Raw genomic sequence first — 15,480 nt, forward strand, 5'->3', positions numbered from 1 at the left:
CGAAGTTTCACCCGAACACCTAGACGGTCGTACGCACGCACCTCCCGACTCCCAACCCCAGAGCGCGCACTAGGAGTGGGAAGTCTCTGCCGAGGCCATATTAGGGCAGAAAGGAGATTCATTTTCGGAACGTAAACAGAGAACTATTGGTTTCGAAAAGGGAAAAGATAAGAACGCACCGTTGTCACTTTGAGGGTGTGAACCGCAAAGTCACACATGCAGCCACTGTCACCAAGGACAATTGGCCTAATTAATCCTTTGTTTTCTATACAATTGGTCCGCCCGGATTGCTTTTATACATGTGCCTGATTCATCTATCGCTTTTCAATGGGACTGCGCCATTATAAAAGGCTTCAAGTTCTGTGAATCAGGCCCATTGAGTTTCTAAGGCAGGTGAAGTAGAAGGATTTGTAGGGCGATCCTGTTTAAGCCTGTTGGGGCGAGGCATTTTTGTGAATGTGATAAAGCTATACTAGGAGGGTCATCCCATTGAAATGTTTTCATGGCATTGGGCTTGTTGGGCAGGGGAAATGTGGGTGGCACCTATAAGTGATGTTGAGTTGACAGTTATGTACCAGCATCCCCTCATTTAGAAGAGTGGTAGGCGAGAGCACGCCAGCAAAATCTCCATATTTTGTATAGAGGCTCCCATTTTTTCCAGTGCAAAATGTTGATTTTTTAAAAATGTTATCAATAGATTCTCCTGCCTAAAATTGTCATTACTTCAATTCAAGTGAGCGGGGAAATCCACACTTACCTTTACCTGATGCAAAGTATCCAATTTAAGGGTTGTCTAATGTTGGACAGTATGGGTGGGTGTAATTGAAGTTAAGTGAAGAAGTTCCTGCTATGGTGCACCATCCAGGAGACAGCCAGCCTCAATATCCAGTGGCACAGCACACAATAGAAGTAAGCAACACATCTTGAGGTGGACAAACTGATAAATGTATTAAAAGTATACAGAGGACAAACACTCTGTAATGCCTACATTACATATTGGTAAACCGCATTACCTTCACATCTCTCTTTCTTGCCCAAGTTCTTAAACATTGATCTGACCCTACCGGCCAACAGAAAAGGGACATCATTTCACCAAACTGCGAGGGAGTAGTGAAAATGACACCACATGACCCTTGACCCCCTGATGGCATCACAGGAAGTGATGTTGTTTGACCCCGCCCCCCAGTGACATCACAGGAAGTGACCTTCAGATTTTTCATCTGCATCTAGTACCTGTGATTCCATGCGCTCTCATTTCAGCCAGATATAAGAACCGAGGCACAGAGGGAGGCGCGATTTGTCCACGATCGCACATTTGGGTAATGTCATTTTCCAGATTCGATGTGGGGTAAATGTGTAAAACATACATAATACAGTATTTGTAACAGGGTAACCGAAATCTTTAACACAGGCTACAGTTAGGGTATGAAATATCTATAGATCAATGGCCACAGAAGTACGCGTTACCTGTGGCGAAGCTGTGTTAAACACGCCAAAAAAAGCACTGACATAGGGAGGCATGCACTGCTGTTTACTCAGGAGAAAAATACTGCACGCGCAGGGCCTGAAAATTAAACAATTGACCAGGCTTTAGTATCAACAAAATTCCCTAGTTATAAAGGTATCTATGAGTCAGCTACCACTATGATAGAAGAACCCTATTAGACGGTTCTGCTTGCACACAGGGGAGTGCACCTGATAATGTTATCTTTGCTGGAGTATAATACCTGGGAAAGGTTGTTTCAATATACACAAGACCCCCTGTAAGTTTTATTATCTAAGTGTAGTACTGGGAGCCAGACGACTTAAAAAAAAACACCATGTACAAGATTACATTGAAATAAGGTGCTTAGCACAAATCATCCAGTATGTGGATGATTGGTTGGTATGTAGTGAAAAGGAACATCAGTGCAGGAGGGGCTTGTGATGCTGGAAATGCATCGGAGGGACATATCCTTGTCCTTTACTGTTTTTATCCTGTGTTCTGTCGTGTTTTCTGCGCAGGATTTCATGTGGGACTCCTGGAGGTGCAGCTCTCTCTTTTGGTTTGGTGTACAGACCCATGGGATACCCTTATGGCACCCATGAGTGGTGGTGCAACCCTGTGCCCTAGTGTATGTTTTTGAGCAACTGTGCGTGGCCCACAGAGCAGGGTACAGGCTGGTGGCATCTCCGTGCTGAATTGACAGGTGCCTGAGCGTCCTCCATTTTGGGATGCCCAGGCCCTGTCATTGGAATCAGTAGGTTCCTGATGGAAACAAGATGGCCCCCGTGGCCTCTTGCCTTCCATCGCCTGTTACTTTGTTTTCCCAAAGTCCTGGGAAGCCCTGGCTCTGTCCCTTCCCCCTGACTGGCTGTTTGGTGGGAGTACCATATATGGTGTTGTTGTGAAGTCCAGGCCAGACTGGCTGGAGCCTTCCCAGTGACTGTATGTTGTGGGTACACCCTGTGGGTGGGACCTGGATGAATTGAGTGTGTGACCAATATGCACTTCTTGTTGTGGATGTCTGATTTCTGGTGTATGACACAATGACTGAGACAGCCCTGCCTGAAACTGGTATGAATGCAGTGTGTAGTGTTGAATGGCTGGGTACTTGTCCCAATACACATTCCTTGTTGTGAGTGTCTGAGAGGGAGGGGTATGGCCTGAATGCACTGTATGCCTGATTGGCTGACTGACTGCATGAATGCCCTTCTGTATGATTGGCTGCTGAGTGTGACCCAGCAGTGTGGATGAGAGACAGGATAGTATATCTGGGGACCTCTCACCACTGAAAAATGTTCAGAAGCTGAAGAGTAACTGGAGTGAAACTGAAGCTTGACCTTGAAGCCCTGTTGGAAGAGAAGAATTGCTGTTGCCCTTCTTCATCAATCTGAAAGCTGCTGTGTCTCCAAGGACTGGCCCAGAGAGGGTCTGGTAAGGTGCCCTCTTCCCGAGCTACGAGGGACCATCGTGCAACAGCTGATCTAGCTCCCTGGTAGATAGACCTACGACAGGCTGCCGACCGGAGACGGGGACTGCCGCGGAATCTCAAAGAGAAGTGCCCGGACTGTTGTCCGCCACCGTCGATGACCGCCGTCGCCGATCGGAGCCGCCGCGCTCCCATTGCCTAAGAACTTTTGATTCACGGATGCGCTCGTCCGCACCACTGCCCGCCTTATCCCGCTGGAGAAGGCCAGGCCGTCAACGTGCCGAGGAGAATCCACCGGTGGGTTTCCCGCCTCCCAAAGATCACAGAGACGCCGACGAGAGGATCCAACTTCATGTCTAGTTACATGAAAACCATGTGGAAAGAGTGTGGGGTAACCTACAAGTTCTCCACCTCTTACCATCCCCAGACCAATGGTCTGGTTGAGAGAATTAATAAAACTCTCAAGGGCATTCTAGGCGCTTTGGAAGACCCCCTAAAGAGGAAATGGGATCTCCTCCTGCCATGCCTGCTGTTCCCTTACAGAGAGGTACCTCAAGAGGGTGTTGGTTTCAACCCTTTTCAGTTAATCTTTGGACATCCCGTGAGGGGGCCCCTTGCCTTGATCAGAGAAGGTTGTGTGGCCACCCCTCCAGGTCCCGCCAAGCAAGTGGGGGACTATGTGCTAGGCCTCAGAAGGAGGATGACACAGATAATGGGTCAGGCGACAGCAAATCTCAATGCCAGCCAGGAATTGAATAAGTACTGTCATGACCTTAAAGCCTCACAAGTAGATTGGACTCCAGGACAGGAAATCCTTGTGATGGAGCCTACCAAGCCTAGAGCTTTGGCAGACAAGTGGACTAGACCCTTCAGGATCATCTCCAAGATGGGCAAAGTCAATTATCTGGTTGACATGGGAGCCCCTGGGGTAGCCCCTCAGGTATTCCATGTTAAAAGGCTCAAGCCTTTCCACAGGTGAGCAGAAGTCTCATGTCTCTTGCTAGTTTCAGAGCAAGAAGAGGATGAGAGTGAGCCCCTTCCTGATTTGCTGCATAGCAACCCTCAGGATGGCTTAGTGGAGGGAGTACATCTCTCTCCCGATCTGACGACAGAGCAGCAGAAGGCCTGCAGGGCTTTGCTTTGCCTGTATGACGCTCTATTTTCACTGGCGCCAGACATTACACCATGGTGTAGGCATGAAATTGACACTGGCGACAGTTTGCCTGTCAAAAGCAGGTGCTACCGTATGTCAGATACCATTAAGAACCACATCCAGCCTGAGGTCCCCAAGATGTTGGATCTGGGTGTTATTGAACAAAAAGTCCCTGGTCCAGTCCAGGAGACGGAGACTGCCGTGGAATCCCAAAGCGAAGTGCCCGGACTGTTGTCCGCCACCACCGACGACCGCTGTCGTTGACCGGAGCCGCCATGCTCCCATTGCCTAAGAACTTTTGAATCAAGGATGCACTCGTCCGCACCGCTGCCCGCCTTATCCCACCGGAGAAGGCCAGGCCGTCGACGTGCCGAGGAGCATCTGCCGGTGGGTTTCCTGCCTCCCAAAGACCACAGAGATGCCGACGACTCCATGCCCTTGCTGGGCCACAGTTCTTCAAACTCTTTGCGGTCCAGAACTATCGACATCAAGGTGCCCCGCACTCCTCTTCCTTGCAGGATGTTTTCACTTCCCCGTCGATGAGCACTGCTAGGAACAAAGCTGCCACTTCACCGCCGTTGTTCATTGCGTTCATCGCCGGACTATCGACGACCCATGGCTCCTGCTTTAAAGGGAGTGCATTCAAGAGGGCCGTCAATTTCCCGACAATATATATCTTTATTCTACCGGTTGCCCAGGTGGGGGGATCTCCACACAGAGCTGTGTCTAACAGTAGGGTCCAGTATTCTGCCAATTGTTCAGCTAACTGCTTTCCTCATATCTATTGTTGGTTTCCTTTACAAACTGATTTGTGTGACATTTAACCATACCGTTGATGCACTTTAAAGAGATCAAATAGTAATTGTGGTACCACATAGAACTGTATAGATTTGCTATTATAGATAACCGAGTACGAAGTGAGTTATCGTGATATTGTACATAACTTTGAATATTAATTATATAAAGACTGTGCTTTAACTAAATAGTGTGCGGACATTCCTTTGTGGGTGCTTGGGGCCTACACTGTACTTAAGAACCAGCCTGCATCACCTCCTGAGAAGCTAGGCTTTGATTGCTAATCCATTGCTACCACAATAGAGAATCTTGTCTGGGGTCTTCTGTGCCTCTCCTCTACCAAATAGAGAGCATAAGTACAGATACCCCCCTCTGGTCTTTACAGGGCTGTGTTGCATTATTGCAATTACTGGCTCACAAAGGGTACAAGACAGATACAAAGAAGCTATAATACTGCCAACAGGAGGGACTATACTTTGGACAACTCATTTTTATAATGGGAAAAAAAGAATGACCAGATAGGGCGGCAGCAGTACGCACCGCTCCTAAGCCCAGTACTGTGAAAGAAATGTTGCAGTTTTTTGGGCTTATGTAATTATTGTAGGGCATGGATCCTAGACTATGCAGTCCACACATGGCCAATGTTACAAAATCTCAGGGAAGGACAGAGGATTTTAAAGTAATGGAATGACAAAATGACTAGATAGTTTGAGGACTTAAGCTATTTGCACGGCCCCTGTTTAAGCAACTCCGGATTATATTCAGGAGTTTTATTTATTTTCCAACTCTGATGAACGGCTCATGCATTGACGGAAGGAGACAGATTATATGTTGATGGGTCATAAATAATTGACCAGGGGACGGGACGGAAGCACACAGGGGTGGTAGTGGTTTGCGGTAAAGGGGGGGAGAAATAGTGACCACCCCTGTAGAAAGCGAGACCACGGTTCCATACAGATCATTACCCATATAACAGCTGGACCATTCTTATCTGGGGAAAAGATCAGCCCCAGGTTTAAAGGTCCATATGAGGTGGTGTTCTGTACTCCTCTCGGTGCCCGTATGAAGGAGTTAGGTATTGGGTGCATCTCTCAGATGTCCGAAGAGCACCTGAGACAAGGCAAAGTTTAGTAAGGGCATAGCCAAAGAAGAGACATTTTTGAGGATCCATGTCAGAGTGGTGTGCAGTGGCACACGCCTGCTTTTTTCTTTCTTTTGAATTTTTTTTTTGTTTTTTGTTGGTTTCAACCCTTTTGAGTTAATCTTTGGACATCCCGTGAGGGGGCCCCTTGCCTTGATCAGAGAAGGTTGTGTGGCCACCCCTCCAGGTCCCGCCAAGCAAGTGGGGCACTATGTGCTAGGCCTAAGACGGAGGATGACACAGATAATGGGTCAGGCGACAGCAAATCTCAAGGCCAGCCAGGAATTGAATAAGTACTGTCATGACCTTAAAGCCTCACAAGTGGATTGGACTCCAGGACAGGAAATCCTTGTGATGGAGCCTACCAAGCCTAGAGCTTTGGCAGACAAGTGGACTAGACCCTTCAGGATCATCTCCAAGATGGGCAAAGTCAATTATCTGGTTGACATGGGAGCCCCTGGGGTAGCCCCTCAGGTATTCCATGTTAAAAGGCTCAAGCCTTTCCACAGGTGAGCAGAAGTCTCATGTCTCTTGCTAGTTTCAGAGCAAGAAGAGGATGAGAGTGAGCCCCTTCCTGATTTGCTGCATAGCAACCCTCAGGATGGCTTAGTGGAGGGAGTACATCTCTCTCCCGATCTGACGACAGAGCAGCAGAAGGCCTGCAGGGCTTTTCTTCGGCTGTATGACGCTCTATTTTCACTGGCGCCAGACATTACACCATGGTGTAGGCATGAAATTGACACTGGCGACAGTTTGCCTGTCAAAAGCAGGTGCTACCGTATGTCAGATACCATTAAGAACCACATCCAGCCTGAGGTCCCCAAGATGTTGGATCTGGGTGTTATTGAACAACAAGTCCCTGGTCCAGTCCAGTGGTCCTTGTGCCCAAGGCAAGTTCCCAGGCAGGTACCAAGGATTGGAGGTTCTGTGTGGACTACAGGGGAGTCGATTCCGTCACCAGAACTGACGCACACCCATTGCCCAGGGCTGATGAGCTCGTGGACACCATAGGTGTTGCCAAATTTGTAAGCACCTTTGACCTTATCTCAGGCTATTGGCAAATAGATCTGACAGACCATGCCAAGGAAAAGACGGCATTCTCAACACCAGAGGGACTCTACCAGTTTAGGGTCATGCCTTTTGGGTTGAAGAATGCCCCTGCCACCTTCCAGAGATTGGTCAATCATGTGCTCAGTGGGCTGGAGGCCTTTGGTGTGGCCTACTTAGAGGACATTGCCATCTACAGTTCCACCTGGGAAGAGCATTTGACACATCTGGATAAGGTGTTGCAGCCCTTGAAAAGGGCTAACTTCACTATCAAGGCCACCAAGGGCCAGATAGCTCAGGAGAAAGCCACATATCTTGGTCATGAGGTAGGAGGGGGTCAAATCCAACCTCTTCCCAGTAAAGTACTGGATGTACATGATTGGGAGACTCCTACTACTCAAACCCAGGTGCAAGCCTTTTTGGGTCTCACTGGGTATTATCGCAATGTTATGGCAGACTATGGAACCATAGCTGCACCCCTGACAGCTCTGATTTCACCCAAACAGCCTAGGAACGGTAATTGGACTGAAGACTATCAGAGGGTCTTTGATGGCTTGAAAGAAAGTCTCTGTAGGGCACCTGTGTTGTGTGCACCCGATTACAGCAAGCCCTTTATTGGTGGAGCCTTCCCAGTGACTGTATGTTGTGGGTACACCCTGTGGGTGGGACCTGGGTGAATTGAGTGTGTGACCAATATGCACTTCTTGTTCTGGAGTCTGGTTTATGAGGGACCATCGTGCACCAGCTGATCTTTGCCAAAGCTCCCTGGAAGACAGACCTACGACAGGCTGCCGACCGGAGACGGAGACTGCCGTGGAATCCCAAAGCGAAGTGCCCGGACTGTTGTCCGCCACCACCGACGACCGCTGTCGTTGACCGGAGCCGCCATGCTCCCATTGCCTAAGAACTTTTGAATCAAGGATGCACTCGTCCGCACCGCTGCCTGCCTTATCCCACCGGAGAAGGCCAGGCCGTCGACGTGCCGAGGAGCATCTGCCGGTGGGTTTCCTGCCTCCCAAAGACCACAGAGATGCCGACGACTCCATGCCCTTGCTGGGCCACAGTTCTTCAAACTCTTTGCGGTCCAGAACTATCGACATCAAGGTGCCCCCCACGCCTCTTCCTTGCAGGATGTTTTCACTTCCCCGTCGATGAGCACTGCTAGGAACAAAGCTGCCACTTCACCGCCGTTGTTCATCGCCGGACTATCGACGACCCATGGCTCCTGCTTTAAAGGGAGTGCACTCAAGAGGGCCGTCAATTTCCCGACAATATATATCTTTATTCTACCGGTTGCCCAGGTGAGGGGATCTCCACACAGAGCTGTGTCTAACGGTAGGGTCCAGTATTCTGCCAATTGTTCAGCTAACTGCTTTCCTCATATCTATTGTTGGTTTCCTTTACAAACTGATTTGTGTGACATTTAACCATACAGTTGATGCACTTTAAAGAGATCAAATAGTAATTCCAAATAGAGAGCATAAGTACAGACACCCCCCTCTGGTCTTTACAGGGCTGTGTTGCATTATTGCAATTACTGGCTCACAAAGGGTACAAGGCAGATACAAAGAAGCTATAATACTGCCAACAGGAGGGACTATACTTTGGACAACTCATTTTTGTAATGGGAAAAAAAGAATGACCAGATAGGGCGGCAGCAGTACACACCGCTCCTAGGCCCAGTACTGTGAAAGAAATGTTGCAGTTTTTTGAGTTTATGTAATTATTGTAGGGCATGGATCCTAGACTACGCAGTCCACACAAGGCCAATGTTACAAAATCTCAGGGAAGGACAGAGGATTTTAAAGTAATGTAATGACAAAATGACTAGATAATTTGAGGACTTAAGCTATTTGCATGGCCCCTGTTTAAGCAACTCCGGATTATATACAGGAGTTTTATTTATTTTCCAACTCTGATGAACGGCTCATGCATTGACGGAAGGAGACAGATTATATGTTGCTGGGTCATAAATAATTGACCAGGGGACGGGACGGAAGCACACAGGGGCGGCAGTGGTGTGCGGTAAAGGGGGGGAGAAATAGTGACCACCCCTGTAGAAAGCGAGACCACGGTTCCATACAGAGGATTACCCATATAACAGCTGGACCATTCTTATCTGGGGAAAAGATCAGCTCCAGGTTTAAAGGTCCATACGAGGTGGTGTTCTGTACTCCTCTCGGTGTCCGTATGAAGGAGTTAGGTATTGGGTGCATCTCTCAGATGTCCGAAGAGCACCTGAGACAAGGCAAAGTTTAGTAAGGGCATAGCCAAAGAAGAGACATTTTTGAGGATCCATGTCAGAGTGGTGTGCAGTGGCACACGTCTGCTTTTTTCTTTCTTTTGAATTTTTTTTTGTTTTTTGTTTTTCAATTTTTATTTGATTTTTTTTGTTGGAAGGTCCAGGACCCCGTCGGCCCTGGTGGTAAAAGGATTCATCTCCCTCTTCCCCTCTCCCTCTCTTCCCCTCTCTCATTTCCTCCCACTCTGCCTCTCTCCCTCTCTCCTTCTCCCTCTTTCTTCCTCTCTTTCTGTCTCTCCCTCTTTCTCCCTCTCTTTCTTTTTCTCTTTCTCTCTCTCTCTCTTGATAACCTTTTTTGTCCTCTCCAGGAGCAAGCAAAGATGGCTGACCAACCTCTCTGTTATGTAAAGAGAACGATAAATAAAGATGTTATTTAGTCTAGAAATGTAGTAGTATTATGATGTTTTGTATGACACTGGTTGTGGTTTTTGGGGTGGATGAAGGTATGTTTGTTATATGGGGTGGCCATATGAAGGGGGGATGGACAGTTGGAAATGAATGTTAGTATAAATATATATATATATATATAAAACAAAAAACGCAATCACAAAATGTCTCCCTTTTTGCTGGCCACCCCTACAAGTTTTCTTAGACAAATGAAACGGGAAGTATGAATGATGTATGATTTACATAAGGGGTTGGGCTTTGACACTATTTCTGACGTCCAGAATGTAGAAACATTGAATAGCTGGTACTCTTATATGCGCATTACAGGAAGGAATATGAAAGATGTTATCTGTGTGCACTTATCCCGCACACATCAGGGGCTCAATGCTTGGTACATCTTGCACTATATGGGATAAAGGGCACATTCCAGGCACATAGTGTGCAGTTGAGAAGCATTGATCTAGACCCAGCGTTATGAAATGGCAACACAAAATACAGCTAGTGTCTACAAGGACCATATTTCTCTTTGGGAGGTTACTCAAATGACAATGACAAATGGCAGGGCACCACCGTGTTGTGCCTGGCAGATGGGCTGATCGAGTACAGCGGAGAAGCAATATCTTAAATAGAGACTATGTGTGCGCAAATATGGTCCCCACACATCACAAGTCTGACATGGATTGCAACAATGAAGAAGCCAGTGCGAATACATAGAGCCAAACAACTTGGACTTTGTTTTAGTAATGAAGGAACTGTTCCTGGTGGCACAAACACACAGTGCAATCACATTCTTGTGATCCCTGGTATGACAAAAGGTACAGACAGCAGCAGTGATGGATTACTACTGAGTTTGTGACCGACAAGCCTAGCTGCAACTCCTACCATCTTGGATGGGCAAGTGTTCACTGGCCACCCTGCACTCAGTGCTACTAGTAATCCTGGATGAACACCTGAAGGGAGAAGAAATGCCTGTCGAGGTGCGAACAGCCACTCTAGCACCTAAAGAAGCAGAAAGAAGCTTGCAGATCACACAAGAATTTGGTATGCTGCCAGAAAAAGGACGATTTCAATGGCGGAAGAAAGAAGAGATCAAACTGTCTCAAAAAACGGTTCCGCGCTGCTCAGAAAAATACCTGACAAGTATTGACTTTTTAGCTCAGCAGAGACTTTCTTTTTCATCTTTTTTGGCTCCTGGGGTACAAGCAGCTGCAAATGGGATGGGATGCTGAGAATGGGTCACTATCCCACGTCATCAAGGCAATGTGCAATCTAGGTGGTCAAATGAAGAAAGAAGGTGGAGTTTAGAACACAGATTTGCTATCGCTTGCCTTTGATTGGGTCTCGTCATGGCTGCAGGTAGCAGTAAAAATACTGTTCCTGTGATTGTGTTCTTCTTAGTTCTCTTCTCCACGTGCCAATGGGGTCTCCGATGATGTGTTCCTATAGTCCCTAATAGTGCAAAGATGATGATATCTATTGGGGGATCTAAAACACCTTGCCATACAATAAACAGCGAAACTTTAAAGCTAATATATCTTGGGTTGTAGCTATGTCGAGTGGGGATGAGTTTGTTACTGTAGAAGTAACGAAAGGGGTAATGTTGGGAAGCAGCCTAGTGCTTTCCTTCTTTCCCAAGTTTCCCAAAGCGCTTTAGAATTAGGCAAGATTTCTATTAACTGTTCTCTAAGCACTACAAGAGTCCAGGGGGAGGAGGGTCACTAAATAAAGATAGTTAGGATTGAAATATAAGGTGCAAATAACTATTTAGATGGATATATTTGTAAAACTGTTAAATTGTAGTTAGCTTTGCTCAAAGCACACAGTGGCCCTCATTACGACCCTGGCAGAAATCGAAAAACGATGGCGGAAATGCAATACCGCCATCGAATAGCGCTCGGTGCGACTATGACCCGTCACCGCAAAGTACGAAGCCATTAGCGACACCGTAGTGAACGCCAACGCTAACTGCACCAAGTACGCGCGCGCGCGCCATGCCAAACCATAAATACCACCATGGCGCAAGGGTACGCGAATTCCGACCCTAGCGGACATGTACCTAACGCCATCAAGCATGGCGGAAAGTACCATTCCGCCATGGTGAGAAGTACGGCATCGCGAATCAACCGTAAACGGCCCCACTGAGTGCCTGTACACCGCTCCCTGCCCACAAAGTACAACTCCCCGTAGGTGCAATGAAGTCACAATGCAACCAGTGAAATGTACAAGTCACCCATGCATGCCAACGAACAAAAGATTCACAAGAGGGGCCAATGGGAGCTGCAGGGCACAGATGGCACGAATACAGAAGCCATTCCAATGGACATGACCACAGTCCCCCCCCAAGAAACGCACGCAAACACAGGCACCTGTGACCAGCAATATTCCGAAAATCACATCATTCCACCAGTCCACCTGGCTGACCGGCATCTGTCACACAAAACCCAATCCCCCGCCCCTGAGCATGACAACATTCAAACAGTCATATTGGCAGCCCCCATCCCTGACCTCACTGGGCTACGTAGGCAAACGCGCCCAGCACAGTACCACAAAACTAAACTCCGAAGCTGGAACCCAATGCAGGTCTCCTCACAATACATCGCTCCCCAAATAGGAATATGCCACATCACTCGCAAAGAAGAACGCTACACGGCCCATATCAGAATAGAAATTTAATGCACAACAAAATCACCAAGCCCATACAGCCATTAGGCCATTAACTCCAAAACACATTTCACCATTGTGGGCTGCATCCGCAAGAAATGACCAGCTACTACTTGTGTGACGCCCTGTTCCATCATGGTACACAGAGCCACATTCACGTACGAAAAGGCAACATGGAAGCGCACAGAACCGCAGGGCCGTCCCAATGGGGAGGCACTAGTCCAGCTGAAAGGCCGAAATGTTGCTCCGAGCCACTACTACTGCGTAAGGGCATGTGGCCCATTGGCGATCGTCCCATAAGATCGTAATGCTGCTCCACTGATTAACACGAAGCAGCAGGTGTCGGGAGTAAAAGCCATCTGCAGGAGTGGCATACAGATGGCAGTGGCAAAAGGGGAGGAGATACCTGTCAACCAAAAGAAAAGAAAAAGAACAGAATGGCCATCAGAACTACATTCGAACAACTCACTTCAATGATCACACTAAATCCACAGCCATATGCATGCTAGCCCACTCCAAAGGATCATCACCACCCCAAAACCACTTGCGACTCATAACCATCTATATCGAGGTGTAAACACCATCACAAACGAGTGTACCTGTGCATGCGTCTGTCAAAACAGAATCCATCAGATGGGAATGTTAACGTGCATGGACACAAGTGTCTGAAGGCGCGTCGAGACAGGGAGGGCTCAACAAGGCCAGATAGACGATGGTCCCACTATGGCAGCCCTGCATCACATAGCGCAGGGGAGGCGGACAGATTCCAAGAAGCCCTGTACATGGCAAACTCTGTATCAAATCATCTGCCCATGCATCCATTCATCATTCCCTCATCCCGGTATAAAAACTCCTGAATATTTACTCACATAACATTAGAAATATCCATTGAGTCTGTGCGTTATGCAGCCTGCAAAATCCACAGTGCCCCAGCCCGTAATTCCAGTGTTGTGAAGTAACATGTATTTGGGAACGTCCGGCCTCATCGCCCACGTCGCTATTGCGCATCCCAAACTATTCATATCAATCATTGCATCCTCGCCATGGCCCCTGTCTCAAGGACATTGAACAATAGAACGTTATATTTGCAGTCAGACCTGTGGGCATCTCCTCGCCGCTAGCTGAAAACCGAAAGCGCCGCCCTTTGAATTCCTCATTTGCAACATCACGTCGAAAAGGCATCTGTGGCCGTTTGAAATCACAAATTAATCCATCTAGTGCGGCTGTGTGTGAAAATAGCAACTGCCTTCACCCACAAATGGGATGCCCCGCCCGTCGGTGCAACTCGGTACAGTGATGCATGAGGGCCCAACGTTACTCCAGTACTACGTTCCACTGACCCTTCACAAGTCTGTTCGCGACTGCAAAGATTGTATGTGAAACAATGGGACCATAGCCGAATGTACATATCAACAAATGTTACACGGCCATCGGGTACAAATACATGATTGCTATAGCAAGATGCCATTACTCGAATTGCAGCGTTGTGTGCGGGACGTGCTCGGCCAAAGGGGAGAGCAGCTTGCACAGGTGGAATGAATCACCACAGGTGGAGGCCATACAGCCTGAAAACACATAAATTGCACACCCAGTCTCCTCCCACAACCACACCCATTCCGAAATGCTACAGGCAGGACTCGCGATGTTGGCCCTGGGGGACCTGATAGCACTGCAAGTACTCCAACTCCAAGAAGAAGACGAACACCAACTACAACCGGCCGCACGGAGGGGACGCAGGAGGAGGAGGAGGCCAAGGCAGGGCCAGCAAGGGCCGCCAGCACAGCCACTACCACCACGCAGGCAGCCCGCAATCCCACGCCTCCGAGCACATCCGTTCAACCTCACTGATGAGCAGATCCACACCCTCTACCGTTTGGACCGGGACACCATAACCGCCATTGTGGACATGACACAGGCTGACCTTGTCAGCATGATAGATAGCCCAACCGCCATCCCACCCCTACTGAAGGTGGTGTCTGTACTACACTTCCTGGCCACAGGCACCTACCAGCACACAGTCGGACAGTTGCATGGCATTTCTCAGCCACTGTTCTCACGGACACTATTGCAAGTGCTCGATGCCCTCCTGCAGCACGCAGACGACTACATCTCTCTACCACGCTCGGAGCAGGAAATTACCAACACAAAAGTGGGATTCCATGCACTTGCCGGCATAACGGGTTGCATTGGTGCCATCGACTGCACCCATGTGGAATTGGTCGTCCCACATGCCATGGAGGCCCAGTACCGCAACCGAAAACAATTTCATTCCCTGAATGTACAAATGGTGTGTGACTCCAACAGGATCATTACACATTGTTGTGCCCGATTCCCTGGATCAACCCATGATTCTATGGTCTTGAGGAACTCTACAATACCACGCTACATGGAGCGACACGCAGGGAACAGATCCTGGCTACTCGGTGAGTCTCATTACATGCATGATAATGTGGGGTATGTGATTCGGCAATGACCTGGCAGGAAGGGGGGGGGGGTGCGTACGTAGCAATGGCATTCCACATCATACGTTTATCGTCCACATACAGGTGATGCTGGATATCCACTGAAGAGATGGCTCCTCACACCAGTCCGGAACCCACGGGACCAGCATGAGGAGGACTACAACCATGCCCACTCACATACCCGTGTAGTCATTGAACAGGCATTCGGCCTACTGAAGACTCGTTTCCGCTGCCTCAGCAGGTCTGGCGGGGCACTCCTGTACCGCCATGAGAAGGTTGCAAAGATGGTGATGGCATGTGTCATGCTCCACAACATGTGCGTACGTAGAAATGTGCCCATGCCCCCTGACGCAGAACTGCAAGCACCTGAAGATGGTCATGATGAGGGTGGGGATGTGGCAGCACCTCAAGGAGTCTGCGAGGCACCGGAGGGCCGTGACATTCGTCAGCATCTCATTGATGCATGCTTCTAGCACTCACGCCTGGTGGCTGATACATGGACACGGTACTCGTGGCACTGTGTGTGTCTGGTACATGCACAATATGGACTGTACGCCTATGATGGCCTAGTACACAAAGATCATTGTCCACACATCTCATTGGTTGATCGTGCACTGTTT

The sequence above is a fragment of the Ambystoma mexicanum genome, chromosome 6p (genome assembly GCF_040938575.1).
Source record: "Ambystoma mexicanum isolate Mex_15411 chromosome 6p, UKY_AmexF1_1, whole genome shotgun sequence".
In the NCBI taxonomy this organism is placed as follows: Eukaryota; Metazoa; Chordata; class Amphibia; order Caudata; family Ambystomatidae; genus Ambystoma; species Ambystoma mexicanum.